The sequence below is a fragment of the Rattus norvegicus genome, chromosome 10 (assembly GCF_036323735.1).
Source record: "Rattus norvegicus strain BN/NHsdMcwi chromosome 10, GRCr8, whole genome shotgun sequence".
NCBI lineage: Eukaryota > Metazoa > Chordata > Mammalia > Rodentia > Muridae > Rattus > Rattus norvegicus.
Genome location: NC_086028.1, coordinates 25,709,924 through 25,728,047, shown reverse-complemented (window position 1 = coordinate 25,728,047; position 18,124 = coordinate 25,709,924). Strand labels below are relative to the sequence as shown.

At 40.8% G+C, this 18,124-nt stretch overlaps 1 protein-coding gene and 1 long non-coding RNA gene across 2 annotated transcripts in view; one reads left to right on the top strand and one right to left on the bottom strand.

Moving 5' to 3' along the window:
• LOC120095070 (uncharacterized) overlaps window positions 1-14,768 on the bottom strand; it is a 39,669-nt gene extending 24,901 nt beyond the window's left edge. The window contains exons 1-2 of the long non-coding RNA XR_005490132.2: window positions 14,467-14,768; window positions 5,959-6,097 (exon numbers count right to left, since the gene is read on the bottom strand). This is a non-coding gene — a long non-coding RNA (uncharacterized LOC120095070). The remainder of the gene's footprint in view (window positions 1-5,958; window positions 6,098-14,466) is intronic.
• LOC134480667 (glyceraldehyde-3-phosphate dehydrogenase-like) overlaps window positions 1-18,124 on the top strand; it is a 904,186-nt gene that overhangs the window by 871,638 nt on the left and 14,424 nt on the right. The gene's annotated exons all lie outside the window — the stretch shown is intronic.

Genomic DNA, 18,124 nt, shown 5'->3' with positions numbered 1-18,124 from the left:
AGTTAGAGAAAGGATTGAAGGAGTTGAAGGGGTTTGCAACCCCATAAAGACAACAATAACAACCAACCAGAGCTCCCAGGGACTAAACCACCATCCAAAGAGTACACATGGACAGACCCATGGCTCCAGCTGCATATGTAGCAGAGGATGGCCTTGTTAGGCACCAGAGGGAGGAGAAGCCCTTGGTCTCGCCAAGGCTCAATCCCCCAGTGTAGGGGAATGTCAGGGCAGAGAGGCAGGAAGGGGTGGGTGATTGGGTGGGGGAACACCCTCATAGAAGAAAGGGGAAGATATGAGATAGGGGGTTTATGGACAGGAAACTGGGTAAGGGGATAACATTTGAAATGTAAATAAAAAATATCCAATTTAAAAAAAAAAAGGTGAAGAACCGAAGACTAGACAGGTCATGGGCCCTATGTAAAAAGCTACTGTGAGAGGCTGGAGAGATGGCTCAGTGGTGAAGGGCACCAACTGCTCTTCCAGAGGTCCTGAGTTCAATTCCCAGCTCACAGCCATCTGTAATGGGATCTGATGCCCTCCTCTGGTGTGTCTGAAGACAGCGACAGTGTACTCTTATACACTACATAAATAAATTAAAAAAAAGAAAAGTATAAAAAGCTACTGTGAGTATTCTTCTAAAGAAACATAGCAATAATGTGACTCCTGATGATGTATTTCTAAACCCACAGAGAAAAGCATGGCTCAGCCCTCCTCAGCTCCTTCTTGCAGTAGATGGCAATTAACACAAAGAACAACTGAACGATGTGCAGGGAGAAGGAGGCTTTCAAGTACTCAGTCCTAAATAGAATGTCTTTATCAAACCCTTCCCAGCAGAAGAGGAATTTAAAAGATTTTTAGTCGAGGGGGTGAATTACTCCAAGGAAATAATAAAACAGGACTGATGCACAAATAAATTCACAGAGCCTGAGGAGGCATGCATAAGACCTTCACAGGTTCAAAGAAGAAAAGACAAAAAATGTCGGCATTGAAAAAGGGAAGCAGACAAAAAAAAAAAAAAGAGTCCCATCCCTCACTAAGAACTTATTTACAACTGATACCCAGTGAGAGAAGGAAAGTCAGTTTTCTCCAATATAGTATATAGTGGTTTGAATAGGTTTGGCCCCTCATTGATTTCTGAATCCTCAATTAGGTATGCTTCAATGTTTGACAATAGGGAATGACACTATTGGGAGTTGTGGCTTTATTGGGGTAGGTGTGGCCTTGTTGGAGGAAGTATCAATTTTGAGGTGTGCTTCAAAGTCTGCAAGTGCGGGGTTGGGGATTTAGCTCAGTGGTAGAGCTCTTGCCTAGCAAGCGCAAGGCCCTGGGTTCGGTCCCCAGCTCCAAAAAAAAAAAAAAAAACCACAAACAAACAAAGTCTGCAAGTGCCCATGGTCTGCTCAGTGTGGAATCCGTTTCCTCCTAACTGCCAAGATGTAGAACTCCTGGCCCCTCCAGCACTGATGCCATGTTCCTTATCATAATGATAATGGACTGAACCTCTGAAACTGTAAGCCATCCCCAGTTAAATGTTTTCCTTTATAAGAGTTTCCTTGGTCATGGTGTCTTTTTTGGTTTGTTGGTTGGTTGGTTGGTTGTTCTTATTTTTTGTTTGTTTGTTTGTTTGTTTTATAGTATTTCTTTACAGCAATAAAACTCTAATGTCATTGAGTGTATCAACCACATTTCAGGGTAGATCCAAGGCCCAGGTAGTTGACCAACACAAAATAGACTCCATGTTTTTGCTTTGATAGTCTTTGTCTTATAAGGGCTCTTTGTTTGTTTGTCTGTTTGTTTGTTTGAGATACTTTTGAGAGAGAGAGAGAGAGAGAGAGAGAGAGAGAGAGAGAGAGAGAACACAAAGTTGGGTTAGTACAGACATGGGAAAAATCTGGATGTAGTTGGTCAAGGGGACAGAATGTGATCAAAATATATTGCATGAAAAGAAATTTAATAAAAGTAAATAAATAAGAAAAGAAAAAATACTTAAGGCATGAGCAAAGGTGGTTGAAGCATCGATGATCAGTGGACAGTGCAAGAATAAACAGTGTAACTGTGCTGACCTAGAACTTGCTATGTGGCCAGGGACAACCTTGACCTTTCCCTTTCCTGCTTCTGCCTAATTAATACTGCCTAATAATTACCGGGAAGCACCATAACAGCCATGCATCATCAATCCTCGGGGCTCTTTGTGGGATAAATGCTCAGAAAATGATGATCTCAGCATGACAGGGAGGTGGACTTTACAGTCTCCTGGATCAAAAAAGCAGCCAGTGCACAGCTGCCATGGTGGTTCCAACAAATATGGCCTCTGTGATCCTGATATTAAACATAGGCAAACAGTATCACCATAATCTGTACATCATCAATAATAACTAGAATAAAACTCTTGGAGAATTAATAGTATAGCTCAATGCCATGACCTCCAAAATTAGCCACAGATAAATAAAACAGAATAATTATGTAAAATGTGGGTAAAGGGCTTTAGTCTGCATGAGATGTGGCCAGTTGGGCACTAATGGCTGGTATTTATCATAGTGAGGATTCTGGCCTCACATGGGGTCCTAAAGACTAAGATCTTATTCCTTTGATGGTTACATTCCTGAGAATGGCTTTGGATCAGTGGTTCTCACCCTTCCTAATGCTAAGACCCTTTAATGCAGTTCTTCATATTATGGTGACCCCCAACCATCAAATTATTCTGTTGCTATATCATAACTCTAATTTTACTACTGTCATGAGTTGTGAGGTAAAGACTTGTATTTTCTGATGATCTTAGGCAAGCCCTATGAAAAGGTCATTTGATGCCCAAAAGGGTCTCCAGCCACGGGTTGAGAACCACTGCCTTGGATCTTTAAAGGATGTCTCCAAGCTGCTAAAGATACACATTTCCTAGTGTAAGCCTGCATTTGGTAAACACAGAGTAGATGAGTTCATCAAGGCCTCGGTTTTATTAGCAAGCGTTAGGCAAGCAAGTGCTTTGAATAAGTGGGTGTTCTGTTTTGTTTTAGAGGGCACGGTAAACACCTCAACGCCCAACACAATGTTATGCTTTCTTCAAGCATAGCACCTCAGACATGCTTTCTTCCATTCACCAACACTAGTACGAAGTAGGACGACTAGCAACAATGTCATTCTATTCTGAATATTGTTGTTGTTCACTTGAAGAAACGGCTTCAACGAAATTAAGGGACTTGACTTGGTCGTATAGAAGTGGAAGATCTAGAGCCACGCCTTGGGTTTTCCTGACTTCACAACCATCTTCCTCTTCCCTGTGCCACCCCTAGACTGTGGGATCTCCTGGAGATTTTCTTATACACTTACCTGAGTTGAAAATGAAAAGGAGATTAAGGATAGAAGATAGATTAGATAGATAGATAGATAGATAGATAGATAGATAGATAGATAGATAGATAGATAATAGATCCAAACATACATATATACATAGATACGTAGACAGATAGATAGATGAATAGATACATACACAGATAAGTGATAGATCAAACATACATATATATAGAGAGAGAGATAGACAGACCAATACATATGTACATACATACACACATACACAGAAACAGATACAGACATAAATAGAGACATAAAAGCATAGATAGGTAGGTAGGTAAGTAGATGATAGATAGATAGATAGATAGATAGATAGATAGATAGATAGATAGATAATAGATCCAAACATACATATATACATAGATACGTAGACAGATAGATAGATGAATAGATACATACACAGATAAGTGATAGATCAAACATACATATATATATAGAGAGAGAGAGATAGACAGACCAATACATATGTACATACATACACACATACACAGAAACAGATACAGACATAAATAGAGACATAAAAGCATAGATAGGTAGGTAGGTAAGTAGATGATAGATAGATAGATAGATAGATAGATAGATAGATAGATAGATAGATAGATAATAGATCCAAACATACATATATACATAGATACGTAGACAGATAGATAGATGAATAGATACATACACAGATAAGTGATAGATCAAACATACATATATATATATAGAGAGAGAGATAGACAGACCAATACATATGTACATACATACACACATACACAGAAACAGATACAGACATAAATAGAGACATAAAAGCATAGATAGGTAGGTAGGTAAGTAGATGATAGATAGATAGATAGATAGATAGATAGATAGATAGATAGATAGATAGATAGATATCTTATTACAGACAGACAGACAGACAGACAATGCAGACATACAGAAAATACAGTGATCCAGCAAGATTTTTGGTTGGTGGTAGCAGTGGTAGTGGTGGTGGTGGTGGTGGTGGTGGTGGTGGTGGTGGGTGTGTGTGTGTGTGTGTGTGTGTGTGTGTGTGTGTGTGTGTGTTTGGGATTGTTTTCTGGTTTCAGTTAACTAGTATTTATTGAAATTCTTATTGTAAAGCACACTCACCATTAGTTGTTTTTGTATCTTCGTTTTAGTTTGTTTACATGATTGGTTAGTTGTGTTTAGTGAGAACTCAAGCTATTTATTATCTTTCAAACAGAGGAATCAACTCTCCCCAAATCAAAAGCAGTAAACCTTTTGATCTGCAGAAATTGCTCAACAGTTAAGAGGGCAGATGGTCCATGTTCAGTCCCAGTACCCACATCCAGCCACTCACAACCATCAGTAAACCCAGTTCCAGGGTACCCAAAATTCTCTAGCCTCCACAGGTACCCAAACACACATGGTGCCCATAAACTCATCCAAGCGCATATAAACATACGCCTAGACACAAATAATAATAAATAGGGTTGGGGATTTAGCTCAGTGGTAGAACACTTGCCTAGCAAGCGCAAGGCCCTGGGTTCGGTTCCCAGCTCCAAAATAATAATAATAATAATAATAATAATAATAATAATAATAATAATAATAAGTGAAATCTTTGAAAAGGTGAATCTTGTGTAATTATGCCACAACGAATGGCTTCAAGCACCAAATCCAGTAATTAACCAGGTATCTTACTCACATTCCAAGCCTGCCAGCCCACCTGGATCTTACTTTTTACAGGGCTTTTAGGCTGAGAACATGAAAGGAAAGAAATCCCACATTACTTTTGTTAGCCAGTCCCGTGAGTGCTGAGTCGCTCTTTCTGCTCTTGTTGCCACCAACATGGGTGGCTCACACAAGGGCGACTGGTTTTCCAGCTGAGAGAATGGCACAATCGCGGAACAAAGGACAAAAGCGGTAACGAGCCAGCCTTTACTGATAGCGTCAGAACACTGCTATAGTATGGTATCACTACTCCATGGAGGGGATATGATCTTTAAAATGAACTGTTCACAGATAATTGAGGTGGAAGGAAATGGAACGAGTCATAGCTTTTCACTTTGGGCATGGAAAAAAGAAGAACATGAAATCCAGTTCACACGGCTGATTCGTGCTGAGTCAACGCCCCGTTTGGCACCTCCTTTGCCACGTGTCTCTCAAAGCAGAGACTTGTTGAGATCTGCTACGTAACTCAACACAGAGACACAGCCTTCCTATTGCAAATAGGCCCAATTTTCCTACTAAATTGGCATGATATAATGTCTCTTCACTCACCAAGTGCCTAGGCTCTTTTTTTCACTTATTTTCAGTCTTAATCTCATGTTGTAACTTGGTTGTTAAGAATTGAAAAAAAAAGATATATGGTTAGAAAAATATTAGAGACTAGAAGGCACTATTGGTGTGTTTTGAGCTGCCTAGACTCAGAGCTACCAAGGAAGAAAGAGAAATGGATTTTTTTTCCTTTGAGTAATAGATGGTTGAAATAGCAAAGAAGTCATACTGGGAATTTATTTCTTTTTTGTAAATGCTCAATATCATCTAAAAATTTTATAAGGACTTTCAAATATCGCAAGCCTCTCGCTGGACTGTAAGAAGTTGAACTGTTTTCTAAGAAAGAGAAGTTAATTAAAATCCAGTCACCTGATGCCAAGGTGAGTCATTGCACAGACCAGCGTCAGCAGTCAGTTTGCCTTCTCGAGACTGAATCAATTGCTTTGAACAATGAACACAGAGAGTGCTTCCAATTTCTTCCTGCTGGGTAGAAATGCTTGCCCTCGTTCTGTGGAAGGACAGAGATAAAGTTGGCACCTTCTGAGTTAACTAGCTCTCGTCTATCTCACAATTAGAAGTGTTCAACAAGCCTGCAAAAAATGACCCAGGAAGACAGGAGTTGGTGTAACACCAGGAAGGCAGGAGAGACAAGGAACTTGAAATCACAGCTTAATTCCATGGCCAATAATAAACACAATTCCAAAGGCTAGAGTAAAGTCAGACTTACAATGCATTTACAATAAAGTGCAACAGGAGACTCTCAAGAACTGTCCTTCATTTTGATCAACAAAATTCTCCTCTCTGAAACAAACTGGGCCGTGTTACTCTACACCTCCCTGGATTCACTATTATTAGGCAAGCCACTCAAACTTTAACCCACAAAGGAAGATTGCAGGGATGACGACTGATATTGCCCACCTTGGAGTTAATGTTGCTGGTGCATCTAAAGCACTTAGTTAGGAATGCGCCTAGTGCCACAGTGACAGCTCACAAGGTGACAGCCAATATTGTGATTATGACGTATGGGAATGACAGTGCTGCTTTAAAACTGGCTTTGAGATCACTCCAAACAACTTATCTTTGGTGAGAGACGTAGTTAAAAGCATCCCAGTCAGAAAACAAAGCCTCTCATAGGAGCTGGGGAGATGATTTAGCAGTTCAATCAATGTGCAGCTCTTTAGAAGCCATGACTCACATGGGTGGGCTCACAACCACCTTAACTCCACCTCCAAAGGACTCTGACTCCCTCTTCTAGCCTCTACAGGCACTCACATACACACACACACACAACTTGAACACACACACACACTCACAAGCTCTCACATGCGAGAACGCACGCAAATAAACAAGTAGGCCTAAAATTCAATTAAATGTAAATCTTTTCTCACAGACTTTTGAGAGGCCAGATAACAGTTTGAACCCCATTCCCCAAACATAAGGAGACACAGGATCACAAAGATACTCTGAGAAGTGAAACCTATCAAATAATGGAATAATAAGAGAGAAGAGAAACTATATTAGAAATAACTTCAGTGCAGAATTCTATCAAACCTTCATAGAAGACCTCATACCAATATCCAAACTATTCCACAGAATTGAAACAGATGGATCACTACCAAATACCTTCTACGAAGCCACAATTACTCTTATACCTAAACCACACAAAGACACAACAAAGAAAGAGAACTTCAGACCAATTTCCCTTATGAATATCAACGCAAAAATACTCAACAAAATTCTGGCAAACCGAATCCAAGAGCACATCAAAACAATCATCCACCATGACCAAGTAGGCTTCATCCCAGGCATGCAGGGATGGTTTAATATACGGAAAACCATCAACGTGATCCATTATATAAACAAACTGAAAGAACAAAACCACATGATCATTTCATTAGACGCTGAGAAAGCATTTGACAAAATTCAACACCCCTTCATGATAAAAGTCCTGGAAAGAATAGGAATTCAAGGCACATACCTGAACATAGTAAAAGCCATATACAGCAAACCAGTTGCTAACATTAAACTAAATGGAGAGAAACTTGAAGCAATCCCACTAAAATCAGGGACTAGACAAGGCTGCCCACTCTCTGCCTACTTATTCAATATAGTTCTTGAAGTTCTAGCCAGAGCAATCAGACAGCAAAAGGAGGTCAAGGGGATACAGATCGGAAAAGAAGAAGTCAAAATATCACTATTTGCAGATGACATGATAGTATATTTAAGTGATCCCAAAAGTTCCACCAGAGAACTACTAAAGCTGATAAACAACTTCAGCAAAGTGGCTGGGTATAAAATTAACTCAAATAAATCAGTAGCCTACACAAAAGAGAAACAAGCCGAGAAAGAAATTAGGGAAACGACACCCTTCATAATAGACCCAAATAATATAAAGTACCTCGGTGTGACTTTAACCAAGCAAGTAAAAGATCTGTACAATAAGAACTTCAAGACACTGAAGAAGGAAATTGAAGAAGACCTCAGAAGATGGAAAGATCTCCCATGCTCATGGATTGGCAGGATTAATATAGTAAAAATGGCCATTTTACCAAAAGCAATCTACAGATTCAGTGCAATCCCCATCAAAATACCAATCCAATTCTTCAAAGAGTTAGACAGAACAATTTGCAAATTCATCTGGAATAACAAAAAACCCAGGATAGCTAAAGCTATCCTCAACAATAAAAGGACTTCAGGGGGAATCACTATCCCTGAACTCAAGCAGTATTACAGAGCAATAGTGATAAAAACTGCATGGTATTGGTACAGAGACAGACAGATAGACCAATGGAATAGAATTGAAGACCCAGAAATGAACCCACACACCTATGGTCACTTGATTTTTGACAAAGGAGCCAAAACCATCCAATGGAAAAAAGATAGCATTTTCAGCAAATGGTGCTGGTTCAACTGGAGGTCAACATGTAGAAGAATGCAGATCGATCCATGCTTATCACCCTGTACAAAGCTTAAGTCCAAGTGGATCAAAAACCTCCACATCAAACCAGACACACTCAAACTAATAGAAGAAAAACTAGGGAAGCATCTGGAACACATGGGCACTGGAAAAAATTTCCTAAACAAAACACCAATGGCTTACGCTCTAAGATCAAGAATCGACAAATGGGATCTCATAAAACTGCAAAGCTTCTGTAAGGCAAAGGACACTGTGGTTAGGACAAAACGGCAACCAACAGATTGGGAAAAGATCTTTACCAATCCTACAACAGATAGAGGCCTTATATCCAAAATATACAAAGAACTCAGGAAGTTAGACCGCAGGGAAACAAATAACCCTATTAAAAAATGGGGTTCAGAGCTAAACAAAGAATTCACAGCTGAGGAATGCCGAATGGCTGAGAAACACCTAAAGAAATGTTCAACATCTTTAGTCATAAGGGAAATGCAAATCAAAACAACCCTGAGATTTCACCTCACACCAGTGAGAATGGCTAAGATCAAAAACTCAGGGGACAACAGATGCTGGAGAGGATGTGGAGAAAGAGGAACACTCCTCCATTGTTGGTGGGATTGCAAACTGGTACAACCATCCTGGAAATCAGTCTGGAGGATCCTCAGAAAATTGGACATTGAACTGCCTGAGGATCCAGCTATACCTCTCTTGGGCATATACCCAAAAGATGCCCCAACATATAAAAAAGACACGTGCTCCACTATGTTCATCGCAGCCTTATTTATAATAGCCAGAAGCTGGAAAGAACCCAGATGCCCTTCAACAGAGGAATGGATACAGAAAATGTGGTACATCTACACAATGGAATATTACTCAGCTATCAAAAACAACGAGTTTATGAAATTCGTAGGCAAATGGTTGGAACTGGAAAATATCATCCTGAGTGAGCTAACCCAATCACAGAAAGACATACATGGTATGCACTCATTGATAAGTGGCTATTAGCCCAAATGCTTGAATTACCCTAGATCCCTAGAACAAACGAAACTCAAGACGGATGATCAAAATGTGAATGCTTCACTCCTTCTTTAAATGAGGAAAAAGAATACCCTTGGCAGGGAAGGGAGAGGCAAAGATTAAAACAGAGACTGAAGGAACACCCATTCAGAGCCTGCCCCACAGGTGGCCCATACATATAGAGCCACCCAATTAGACAAGATGGATGAAGCAAAGAAGTGCAGACCGACAGGAGCCGGATGTAGATCGCTCCCGAGAGACACAGCCAGAATACAGCAAATACAGAGGCGAATGCCAGCAGCAAACCACTGAACTGAGAATAGGACCCCCGTTGAAGGAATCAGAGAAAGAACTGGAAGAGCTTGAAGGGGCTCGAGACCCCATATGTACAACAATGCCAAGGAACCAGAGCTTCCAGGGACTAAGCCACTACCTAAAGACTATACATGGACTGACCCTGGACTCTGACCTCATAGGTAGCAATGAATATCCTAGTAAGAGCACCAGTGGAAGGGGAAGCCCTGGGTCCTGCTAAGACTGAACCCCCAGTGAACTAGACTGTTGGGGGGAGGGCGGCAATGGGGGGAGGGTTGGGAGGGGAACACCCATAAGGAAGGGGAGGGGGAGGGGGATGCTTGCCCGGATACCGGGAAAGGGAATAACACTCGAAATGTATATAAGAAATACTCAAGTTAATAAAAAAAGAAATAACTTCAGTATTAAATAAGAATATGAGAACACCATGTTTCAAAATACCTTCCAGTTGCTGTTGCCCAAGGAAAGTTTGCCTTACCAGTACCTTCCAATGTCTTAAACTTTTATTCTTCAATTTAACTCATTTTCTTCTTTTATGGACTATATTACTTTTGTCACAGACGAAATATCAGCAAAAACCAGCTTAAGCAATGATATGACTTTATCAGCTCATGAATTTGATCTCCAAAAATTTAAATCATATTCTTAATATCTCTATTTATTTCCCTCTCTTCTCTCTATCTCTCTCCCTCTCCCCCTGTCTGTCTCTCTCTCTCTCTATCTCTCTCTCTCTCTCTCTCTCTCTCTCTCTCTCTCTCTCTCACACACACACACACACACACACACACACACCTCTTCTCTCTCTCCTGTCTGTGTCAGAGCTGTTCCTGTGTTATCTAATCACTTCCTGTCACTTTCACTCAGAGATCTCTGCTTTAAGAACATTGAGCAGACCGAAAAAAAAAAAAAAAAAAGAACATTGAGCAGGGGACAGGGTTTCTGCAAGACTAATCATCCTCATTTAGTGAACCCAGGGGGAAGTGGACGTTTCTTCCCCAAAACCCATTCTTATTATTATGTAAAATCCAAGGCAGGTTTCTGATGAGCTAACCTGCTTACACGCATCTCCTCATTCCAGTCACTGTTACAAGCTACCACGATTTACTTACTGATGGCCCCAGATGTACATTCCCACAACCAGTATCCCCAGCTGAACCTGTAATTAAGAAAGGGCAGCTATGGGCTAGAGAGATGGCTCAGTGGCTGAGAGCACTGTCTACTCTTCCAGAGGTCCTGAGTTCAAATCCCAGCAACCACATTGTGGCTCACAACCATCTGTAATATATGTGATGCCCTCTTCTGGTGTGTCTGAAGACAGCTACAGTATATTTTTATATAGTAAATAAATCTTTTTAAAAAACGGCAGCTCCTATGAAAAGCAGGAACAGTGCTGTAACACAAAAGAGCAATAAATATACTGTTTTTATTGGGGTGGGAAACGAGTCTCCATGACATGGATGTAATAAGTGACCTTGTTTGCAGGGTTATCATGTGAGCAGTGAGCAGTCCCACTTTCAAGGGCTGCATGCCTGTGCCTTCTTCCTTTACCTTGTTTCAGCAAAGCACGAGCTGATGCAAGACATCACAGCCTTTGAGGGGCTAAACGACTCTGATGTCAGAGTCCTGGTCAGGGATTAGCACTAGCAGACATAGCACGGCTCACCCTTTCTGCAGACCTAACACGAGCAGCAAAGGCAGAATGCTCAAGCAAGGACATGTGACTTCTTGAGGATGCAAATAAAAGATGTAGACAAGAACCATGTGGAAAGAGGATAAATTTTCCACTCCTGCACAGCAGATTTTATTTCCAAACATCTCATTTTCTTCCCCAAAACGGCAGTGCAGATTTTGCAAACATGATGGGTTATATAAGTAGGATTATGTACTCTTCGTGCAAACTCCAAAGCCAGCTGTCCATCCGGTTCCACTTCCCAAATAGGAAAAAGGATTACTACCCTGCTCCAACACAATGCTGGACAGATATTGATCAATTTCAAATTAGAATGGAAAATTCTTATTCAACCAGAGTCCTTTCAAAGGCAATGGCATTTTGATTACATGATTGTGGCTTGTTTTATAGAGTCCATCGGTAGATCAGAGGACCACACAATTCATTCAAGGGTGATTAGTTTCTTCCCCCAAATCCAAACGTGAAAGTCTTGTTCCTTTGTTTTTGCGTTTGTTTGTATGAAACAGCAGCTCCGTGGACCCTAAAAATGGATTGTTTTATATCTGTTTGTTTTAAAGCAAGATCCTATGTAGCCCAAGCTGGCCTCACACTTGCTAGGTAGCCAAGCATGACCTTGAGCTGACTGCTCTCCTGATTCTGCCTCCCGGATGCTGAAATTAAATTATGGGCATATACACCAACATACCCAGCTTTGAAATCATAAAACACACACACACACACACACACACACACACACAGAGAGAGAGAGAGAGAGAGAGAGAGAGAGAGAGAGAGAGAGAGAGCTCAGAATGTGTCCTTATCAGGAGATAGGGTCTTTGTGAAGGAAGTCAAATTATAATAAGGACACGAGCACAGCCTCTAATGTGAGTAGTGCACAGAGAGAAAATATGTGAAGATGAAGAACTAGAGCAGTGCGATGCCTCCCCTCCCCCACCACAGAGAAGGAACACTGAAGATGACTAGCAGACGACCAGAAGGCAGTGGGAGCCATGAACTGATTCTCCCTCCCGTCCACAGCAGGGGTCATGCTTGCCAACACCTTGGCCCTGCACATCCAGCTTCCAGAATACCAATACAATAAAGACTCGTTGTGTACTTTGTGGTGCTTTGTTACAGCAACCATAGAAATCCATGTGAGGCAAGAAACATGCGAGAAAGAAAAGAAGGAAGTATTACCCAGGAGACCAACGTGACTCTTTCTTTATGGTATTTTCTCTCAGAACCTATTCTTTCCAGACCAGATAAAAATCATTAAGTGAGAAAATTGCCTTTGTGACACAGATTCAAAACTCATCTGTTTTATTCAGCAAAGCTAGATTGGCTCCTGATATAACATAGGAATTATCCAGGTTAGAACCGTAGCTGTAAACCTTGGCTGTTCATTGTGAAGTACGCACAACCTCGGGTAAACTAGCTCAGGTCATCTTGGGACATGGTGATTTAATTTCTCTGATTAACTATGTTCGTTGATCCAAAAAAACTGGGGACAAAGGCCAGGATTTCCCTCCTCTAACCTACTCCGTTTAGTGACTAGCTTGGTTCTACTAATAGCCTCCTCTATAATCCTTCTTTCAGTGATACCTGGGTCCGTGTGTTTTGCTCTACTCGGGATTGGTATGAGAGTAAAGATAGCGTGGGAAAGGCAAAGGAATCTCACTCAGCCTCTGCGCGACTCCACTTGTCAGGTAACAATCAGGATGCCGCATCTGCCTAGGAGATTATCTAAGGCGCCTCGTCATTGCTGCATCGGCATCCCACCTAGCCAAGGAATGAGATGATAAATCTGTTGTTCCCAATATCTCAGGAGCCACCAGTTTCTCTTAAAGGCTACTTTACTGGTAGAACAGTAGGAGTCCCAGCTACCTGTTCGGTGCTAAATTTGGACGTGAAACTTATTTTCCTTTTCACCAGGAGGTAGCAAGCAAGCAGAATCCACCGAAGTTGGCTGTCAAGATTCCAAGACAGCCTGGGGAATCTCAGATCGCCGATAGTGCGAGCAAACGTAAAAGCAAAACATGGTTAGGAATAGAGCATCGCTCCAGAAAGAAGCACACGGTTTTGGTTTCTGGTATTGTTATCTTTCTTGATTAGAAAAGATGGCTCATTATCAATAGCAGAGACCCACTCAGGAATGCAAAGAACACGGCAAGTGTGCCAGCATGCGCATTGACGATGACAAATGCCAAGCTGTTTTATGTAAGTAGACTTTGAGATACATATGGCTGAGGCAGAAATAACGCTGCAAAGCCTCAAGGAATGTTTTCCATTTCAGCACATCCTTTCTCATTCCAAGCCTGTCCAATCCAACCAGCAGGCATACTCTGCTTCAGGATGGTTTATGCCTGTCTGTGAGCCCTCGGGATTTGGAGCTGGACCTCCCCCTTTCGATTCCGCAACTCTCTTTCCATAAATCGTTCTATGCATTTCAAACTCCCACCCCTGCAACTGAGGGTCCTCTCTACCCTCACTCATTTACCAACTACACAGGCCAAAGTCCTCGTTGTGGTTTCATTCGACCCACCCTGTTTTTTAAAAAATCAGTCATCGATCCCAGATTCCATGTTTTAGTTGGCAGGGGCTGCCTCAGCTGCGGTGTGAAGAGGAAAGAGCGTGAGACTGAAGAGGGAAAGTGCAACACAAGAACAAGCCATTCTCACTAGGAAATGCAAAAAAAAAAAAAAAAAAAAAAAAAAACCACCCGCTGTGCCGTCGCATCTTTCCTGGGCACCGCTGAATTCTATATTCTTTTAATTATTATCACAAACACACAGGCCATTTTAGTCCTATCTTCTTATATTTAGTTATACATGATTAAGTCCGTTTTACCGGCATGGTAGCTGCCTGGCGTTGCTCAGAGCTTTTAAAATGAGGTTAGCAAATTTAACTGAGAAAAAGACAATGCTAACCTGACACATTAGGAAACATTAACGCACGCACTTACAATTCCTTGGCAGGTTGTCTCCAAAGGTGAAGAATAAAGACAGAGTCATTTCCATGAAGCAGCAGATGGAAAAGGTGCTTTTTTCAAGCATGGGTATAGGTCTATCAGGTCAATATTATTAAGATACGTGGACTTCAAATAATGAGACTTAGAACATTCCAGACGCTTCTGGAGAAAATGCAAGATGCTTCAGGAAGGAAAAGGCACCAAAACCAATCTCTTATTTTTGAATTTCTGAGTGTAGATGTTGAGTGTAAGGAACATCCTGTGAACAGGCTGGTGTTAGATTCAATCCTGAAATGTATAGTCTTGAAAGTGAAATTCGAAACCAAAAAAAAAAAAAAAACCCACATGAATTAAAGCACCCATGGTCTATTTTTAAATGTATTTTGGGGTGAGGGTGGGGTCAAACATGGCATTTAGAAAAGCATCCTTCTCCTGGCAGAATGATTATGTGTTTCATGTCGGCAGAAAGACTTCACTTCCAGTGATATTTTTCCAATTGTTATAATAATAATAATAAAAAGTCCCTACTGCTTTCTTTGCAATCCATAATTTTGTGTTTTTAATTTAGATAACTGAAATCTCTCAAAGCAGAAATAAGCTGCATATTCATGAGTCCTGATTTGCTGCAGTCATTGCTAAGGCTGTGAGTCGGTGAAGACTTGAGTACCGAATCCTATTCTCGGGCAATTAGATCAGATGACTAGAAACTGAGGGAACGGGGGAATCTCATTCTCCCTTTCCTCTTTGAAGAATGCTGTTGGTCTATCAGAGGTCAACTTTCCTTGCTCCCAAACAGGGCTGATAATTAGTTGCTTCAACATTGGCAGGAGGGATAAAAGTCTATTTAATATGCTAACTCCAGGACTGTTAACTTTTTGTCCATCAGTCTTTAGTCCTGGACAACCAAGGGACCAAAGGGAAAATGGTATGTTAAAATGAGCTGAGCAGGTGTCTGGAAAGATGGCTCAGTGGTTAAGAGCACATGTTGTCCTTGCAGAGAACCTGGGTTTGGTTCCCAGGACCTACCTAGGACAGCTCACAGCCACTAATAACTCCAGCTCCAGGGGGGGATCTTACAACTTCTTTGGGCCTCTGTGGGCACCATATTCATATGAACAGACGCACGCAAGAGAAACACACATATCCACATAACTAAAAATAAATTAAAAGTCTTAAAGAATTGTCACTGCTTAAGGGGCTCCAGGTGCCACCGTCAGTTTGCCTGCAGGAAGCCCTCTGTAAAAATAACAGACAAGAGCACAATCCAGGCTGCATGAACCAGATCTGTTATTTACTAGCTTTAGAATGTTGGGGTGCTGAAGTACTTCGCTTGCTTCATGAAGCTACTTCATCTGCAAACTGGGGGTGAGATATTTATATCATAACTAATATTCCATTAAGACGAAAAGATTGGCGTTATATGAAGAGACCACCAACGTGATTGAGCAAAGTAGTAAACCAACAAATGCTCTTTATTTGCATTTATTTGCATTTATTTGTATCCATTCTTGCTTTCTCTTCCTCCAGGAGAGCACAAGTAAGAAGAAACAAACATAGCTGAGAACTGAAACTTCTTGAAAATGTCATGATCTTATTTTTTTTCAGAGATGAATAATATGCCATTGTGGTGCGCATGTACACATTTTCATCTGTGGATGGGCACCTATGCTGCTTCCTTCCCCTCGCTTTCATGAATACAGCAACAATAAGCACGTGTTAGTGTCTCTGTGGTAGGGTATGGACTCCCTTGGGTATATGCCCAGAAGTGAAATAGTTGGGCCATATGGTAGTTCTATTTTTAATTTTTTGATGATTCCCCATACTGATTTCCATAATGGCTGTACTAATTTGCACTCCCACTGGCAGTGAATAAGGTCTCCTCTTCCCCGAATTTTCTCTTAAAGTTTGTTGTCAGATTTCTTAAAGATTAGCCATTCCCATTAAGATGAGGTGGTTCCTCAAAGCAGTTTTAATTTGCATTTCCTGGGTGGTTAGGGATCTTGAGCATTTTTTAAATAGGTACTGGCCACTTGTTCTGGCTTTCTTGTTCTGATAACTGCCCGTACATATTCTCACCCCATCCTTAACATGAGTCTATTCAAAGGTCTTAAGCCAAGCTCTCTCTGCCAGGAGCACCTGACCGTAAATGAGCCTGATGTAATCAGTCCACACAAAAGTGTGATCCAGGCTGACTAGTTTCAATAGGATGGCAATTCGTAAAGCTGCTGGCCAGCCATGCTGAAAATGCACGCTAAACCAAAATAAATAATATTCTTTTCTGAGCTATTTTAAGACTAGTGGTAGACGATCTTGAAAATATGCACTAAATAAGTAAGTAATATTCGTGGGAATATAAAGAGAATAGACTCTTTACTCCTTTCAGAGAACAAGAGGTATCGGGTATTTTGAACATCCCTGAGTTTGGATCTATCTGATGGTAAACACTCAAATACTTTTATCCGTGGTAGTTTTATATATATATATATATATAATATATATATAATAACCCAGACATAGCAATTCTTCAGCCTAAACCAAATGGTTGTATATGTTCACTTGGTAATAGAAGTGATTACATTGAAACATTTTGCCCTATGTGTGTGTGTGCGTGTGTGTGTGTGTGTGTGTGTGTGTGTGTGTGTGTGTGTGTGTGGTGTGTGTGTGCCTGCATGCACACTTCTGTCTCCAGCCATTTGGAAAGTTATTATGTACTAAACCTCTTTGGAAACATTGTTATAATTCATTTCAAAGAAGCAGTTTACATAGGAAACAGGCTCACACATACACTGGGTTTCTAGTCAACTGTCCTTTCTTTATAAGTGTGCTGAGTGCAGTTGAGATTAAATAACCCCGGGAATGATCTATCCATATTCCCCTTCCCTAACAATTTGGTATTAGCATTTGGTGTGATTTGAATCAAACATTTTAAAGCACATTGGTGATTAGGTAATTTCCCTCTTCAGCTATCGTTTTTTTCTGAAGCTCATCTCATGAACTGAGTGCATTAATATTAAAGTTTGTGAAATAACAACCTTGAGGCGGGGGTTGTGTATGCCCTAACTTTTCCCTTCCAGAAGTGACTTCATCGTTGCCCCAGCTATCCGATGATCAATTGGATGAATAATAATGATGAGAATTAATATTTATTAAGCACTTAAAATATGCCAACACAGTGCCAAGCACTTAACACACCTCATTTAATTCCTACAGCAACACTATGTGACAAATATTATCTCTATTCTGTAGATGAGAGAACTGGAGCTCAGAAAAATAATCTAATAAGGCTTCATTTCTGAGAAACGGTACAGTTGGAAGGTAAAGCCAGGCAATCCGGCCCCAGAGCTCACCTACTTAATACTTTTGAATAATTTCCTTTAACTGATTGTTTTCTGGTAAAGGAAAAAAAACCTTTGATGATGATGGATCTTTTTCCTATATGGGGCATCATGGTAGCAAGTGCTCTACAGCCTGAATTTCCAACCACTGAGTACAGTATTTCTTACTGTCAATTATTCAGAACAATTCAGCTGATAGTGCGTGTAGATAAAAGTTTTCCAGTTCCTCAGCAAGGCACGCAGACACCCTCATATCCCACATCATCTTAAAAGATATTCCTTCAGAAAGATGCGGCTTTTTATCTTCAAAGTCAATA